This window comes from Pteropus medius, unplaced genomic scaffold, assembly GCF_902729225.1.
Source record: "Pteropus medius unplaced genomic scaffold, Ma_sr-lr_union100, whole genome shotgun sequence".
In the NCBI taxonomy this organism is placed as follows: Eukaryota; Metazoa; Chordata; class Mammalia; order Chiroptera; family Pteropodidae; genus Pteropus; species Pteropus medius.
Window position 1 is genome coordinate 5204094 of NW_024340692.1, and position 5622 is coordinate 5209715.

Below are 5622 nucleotides of genomic sequence, written 5' to 3' on the forward strand. Positions count from 1 at the left end.
ATTCTGATCACTGAAGAGGGAGCATTATAATTATATTATGCAAAAAAAAAAAAACTAATAGGAAAAAGAAGGCAGTCACTGGCAGCTTTTATTTTTATTTTATTTTATTATAGGTTCTTGGAAATTGTCTCTGCTCACAAGAAAAGTAAAGGTCTCTCTGAAGCTCTCTGCTGAGGGAGATGAATTCTCAAATTTGAGTGCTTCAGTTACTTTTTGGATGGCATCCAGATTAGCATCAATTCAGTAAATGTTTCCTGGAGCACTGAATGTGTTCAACGTGGTGCTGCTAAATGTGCAGAAGGTTACAAGGTGGAGCTGGAGTTGGCCTCGACCCAGAGGGAGTTGACAAACTAGGGGAGATTGGGCAGAAGGCCTGCAAATACCTGCAGTAGAGGACTCCACTCCAGTGCTCGAAACAAAATCTAAACCAAGCATTTAGAGGAGGTTGCTGTAACTTCCAATGTGAGTTGAGAGCAGGGTCAAAGAGGCTTAATGAACAAAGTAGAAAAGGATGGATGTATAAGTAGGAGCCAGAGATATTGAAGGTAGCAAATACCACATGGTGAAATGCACTCTTTAGGCCTCATCCAGTGCTGTAGCATGACAGAGATGCTCCAATGTGCTAAAGGTGTATGCAGCACGTTTCTCATAAAATGACTAATGTTTAATTTGTTGGATAAGGAGACGGAGTTGGCAAAAAGTTGTTAGAAGGAGCACTGCCCAACTCTGTGCAGAGAAAATTTAATAATCCAGAAGCATTTTCCAATTCATTACTCAGAGTTCTATCCTGACATGCAGAATAGTGCTGGAAAAAGTAAAAGTGATGGAGTACACTCACCCAGCAAAGGTAACAATGATAGGATTCCCAAGATCATTGATTTTTAAAATTACAAATAAATACTTAAGGTGGTGGATATTATCATATCTCTCTTAATACTCCCCAAGTAATATAAACATTCTACTTCTAGAATGGATTGGTAAGCAGTTCATATATTAACTCTGCTTAATAATGCTAACCAATAATAGTTACCAGGTATTAGCTTGTACTATGTGCCAGGCACCGCGCTAAATGCTTTTGACTTGTTATTTCATTTAACCCTTAGCACTACTACCCTATGAGGTAACTATTTCTCTTAACAAACTTTTTAACTTAGAATAGTTTTAGATTTACAGAAAAGTTACCAAGATAATGTAGAGGTTTCCCTTATACCTTCCACCCAGTTTCCTCTTTTATTGACATCTTATAATAGTATGGTACATTTTCCATTATTATTTGATATACTGTTATTAACTATAGCCCACACTTTATTCTGATTTCCTTAGTTTTCACCTAATGTCCTTTGTTCTGTCCCGGGACACCACGTCCTTAGGTAACCTTAGACTTCTCTTGGCTGTGATATTTTCTCAGACTTTTCTTGGTTTTCGTGCCCTCAAAAGTTTTGAGGAGTACTGGTGAGGTATTCTGTAGAATGTCCCTTAATTTAAGTTTTTTCTCATGATTATGCTGGGTAAAGAATCCTTATATGTAAGACCAGATATGTAAAGTGCCATTCTCATCACATCCTATCAAGAGTGTCTGCTATCAGCATGATTTGTCACTGATAATGTTACGTTGCCTGAACACATGACTGAAGTAGTGCTTGTCGGGTCTCTCCACCGAAAAGTTACTCTGCCCTCCTCCCTTCCTTTCAATGCTGGACTCTGAAAGCAAATCACTATGCACAGCCCATCTTAAAGGGTGAGGAGTCAGGCCCTATCTCTTTGAGAGGACAGTATCTACATAATTTGGAATTTTTCTGTATGGATGATTTGTCTTTTCTCCCCATTTATTTATTCAGTCACTTATTTATATCACTATGGACTCAAGGATATTTATTTTATAATTTTGGTTATAATCCAGTATCGCAGTATTTTGTTGATTAAATTATCTCAGCTTTGGCCATTGGGAGCTCTTTTAGTTGGCTCTTATATCCCTTTGACATACCCCCTCCCCCCTTTGTTTCATTTTTTGGAGCATTTTCTTACTTTCTGGCACTGCAGAATGTTCCAGACTCATCTTGTATATTCCCTGTGCCAATCTTGGAATTAGTCATTTCTCCAAGGAGTCCTGATTCCTCCTGGTGGAGAATGGTATTACAAACCAAGATGTGGGCATTGGGTATGGAAGTAACTCTTTATATTTTCTGCATTTTATACACGAGGTAACTGAAGTTTAGAGAGATTAAGTATCCTGCCCAAGGTCACGTCTAAGAAAATTGTAGAATCTAGATTAAAACACAAATCCGTCTGATATTATAACTGTGGCATGATTTCTGGCTTCCCCCACCCCCTTTTGGGATATCAGTCTGCCTTCCAACAAAACTTAAGTAGTGTTGGACGTTTTCCTGGTCTGTTGACATAATATTGTATTTCAGCATTCCCTTTCTTACTGTCCCTGAGATTGGATTTTGGTAGGGCTTATTCAAGACAATGGCACTTTAGTTAGTGGTTCTAATCTAAAATAAGTATCCCCAGAGGTGTGCTGAAGGTCTGAAAGTGATTTTTCCATATTTTGGGAAATCTAATGGAAATCATACGTTTGTCCATGACACAACTGCCTAGGCTAAGAAGAATGTCATATTTCTTTGATTCTATATCAGCTCAATGTGGTTGGCTACATCAGTTGTTTCAAATCATTTGAAACTCTGATTGGTTGATGATGACTTCACAGGCGTTTCGGAGGTTGGAGAGGGTAATAAAGAGTCTTTAGGGGTAGAGATGTTGGAAAAGGCCACATCATTGCTGTTCTACTTGTGATCCAACTCTGATTGAAGTGGAGCCATTCTGAGAGCTGTGTCTATGCATATGTGGCAGGGAAAGAGTAACTTTTTTGGATAAAAAGTAGATGTCTATGTATTTGGTTTATGTTTTACCAATTTGCTGTAATGTTTTAATGTTCAAAATTCTGGTCCAAGTTACTTTTAATTTCTGCTTCATTTTAGATGCCTGCTTAAAAATTTTAAACTGTACACATTGAAATGATTTTTTTTTTCGTATTCTGTTTTTTGAAAGAAGAACCTATATCTTAGTATAGATAAGCATATGGACCTACTTAATACATTCAGAGCGATGCATATAAATGAATCAGAGCCTAAGTTTGTGGCATTTGGCTGAATTGCCTGTTGGGATGGACTCAGAAAAGTGGGAGGAGAAAGTGGGGGAGATGAACAACTTAAATGGGAGAGGAGTAACATGTGGTTCTAGAAAACAAAGCATGAGCATCAGGATTAGATAACTGGTTTTGATGGAAGGAAAGTTCTCAGTGAGTATTGACAGAGACTGGCTTTTCACACAGTTGTGTTCACATGAAACTGTATAAGGAAATAGTGCAATTATAAGGTTTAAAAAGAGAGAATATTATTTGCAAGAAACTTTTGAGGTGATCTAATTCAGTGGTTCTCAATTCTGAGCTACACATTAGAATCACTGGGAAAGCTATTAAACAATACAGATGTTCAGGCCCCACTTCTTAAGTTTTGTATTTATTTGGTTAGTGGTATAGCCCTGGCATGGAAAAAAACAAAAAACAGAACTTTAAACTCCTCAGTAATTTTAATGTGCATCTGAGCTTGAAACCATTGATCTAGTTTTTCTTTTTTTTAATTACAAAATATTTCAAGCACACAAAAAGGACAGTGAAAATGTATTAGAAACTTATGTATTTACTACTTAGACTTAACATATAACGTATTGCCACATTTGCTTCATTTACTTTTGTCACAAATAGCCTTTGAGTCCCTTGCCCACCATCAAATCCCATAGCCTTCTCTCCTTGTCCAGAAGCCTGAAGTTGGGGACATCCCGTCCATTCATATTTTCATATCTTTACTAAATAGGTATGTAGGTATGTACAGTTTCGTTTGTTTTAAAATTTTCCATGAACTACAGTATCATAGTACATGTATTCCTTTGCATTTTGCTTTTCTTATGCAACATTATGGTTTTGCAACACATCCCTATCATTTAAGTTTATTAATTTTAGCTGCTCTATGGTACTCCCTTGTGTACTAGAATTTATACATTTCCCTACTAATGGACATTGAAATTATTTCTTTTATTTTTTTTGTTGTTGTTTATTTGTTTTTGATATAATAGAAATTCTATGGTGAACATTTTTGTATATTGTGCCCTTGAGCACACCAAGCAAGCTTTACTAGAGCAAAGCTTTCCAACCAGTGCTGTATAGGAGTGCCTCACATTTGGGTAGGAGATGTAGAGCCCCTCAGCCCTCAGGGAAGCCAGAAGGCCCTGGGGTGAACAAAGGCTCCTGGATAGGTCACCTCCAGATGTGAGCAGCCTCTTCGAGTTACCTCAACATGTTGTATTGAATATTATCATTCTCTATGCATGTCATGATGGCAAAGAAGTTGGAAAACACTACCACAAGAAATGTACCTAGAAATGGACATCCTGTGTTGTAGAATAAGCACATATTTAACTATAATTATTGCTAAATAATGCTCCAAAATAATTGTACCAATCTACATGCCCACCTTACCAGACTTGAGGATTTTTGCCAGTCTCATAGATGTGAATTGATATCTTCGTTTAATTTGCATTTTCCCAATAAATCAAGGCATCTTTTCATTTGTTTATTAACATATATTTATGGTTTGTGAAGTGGTGATTTTTAATTCTTTACTCATTTTCCTATTGAGTTTTCTGCTGCTGCTTATTGATTTACTATGATTGTGTTCTGAATAGTCACATTTTGTTGGTTATATGCCTTTGTAAATATCTGGTTCTAATCTATGGCTTACCTTTTCTTTTTTACATTCGTTTTTCATAAAAAGTTTTTATTTTCTAATTTGTGTTTCAAATGAAGAAACTTGAGACTCATGGTTCCAGTAATAGTATTTCAGTACTGAATGTCATAATCATGCTTACCACTCTTAAGGAGTGTAGCAAGGTTGAAAAAACACAGGTCGGAACTCAAGGTTACAGGAGCCTAGTTACTGGCAAAAAATAGTCTAAAATTTTTTCTCATGTGAATTAAATGATTAACTAAATAAGGTGAGACATACAGGGATGAACATTTAGTCACCTAATCCCAAGTCATATACCTGTTTTATGCCAAAGCTGCCAAAATTATTTCCCAAAGTGTGCTCTATGGAACCTTATCCCTTAAAAACTATTCTGTGATCAATTTTATTTTTCATTTTTTTCTCTTAAAAATTTCTAAACTTATTAGTCTGTGCAATACCTTTTCTGTGGAACACCTAATAAGATCCCAAGGAACTATTATTCTATGGAACAAACTTGGAGAATTTCTACACTTGAAAACCTTCATCTCAAGTCTCCAAGACTGCTCTTCCATGTGCTGCTACTTTGTTTAAATCTAGTAAATGAAAACAAAACACAAACATACATTCCATTGACTTTCAAGCACTGGTATGTAATAAAGAGAAATAATAAGACTATGTTTGTTCCCTCATGTAATCTAATGTTTTACTCTATGAGAATGCAAACTAAAACTACTCCCCCATCCTTTCTCTGTGCATCTCTTTAAAATGTGAGAATTATTGTGGTGTATGTGATTATGATTGCTTATTGAGTCCTGTCAGATTGGGTATTCTCTTTGGA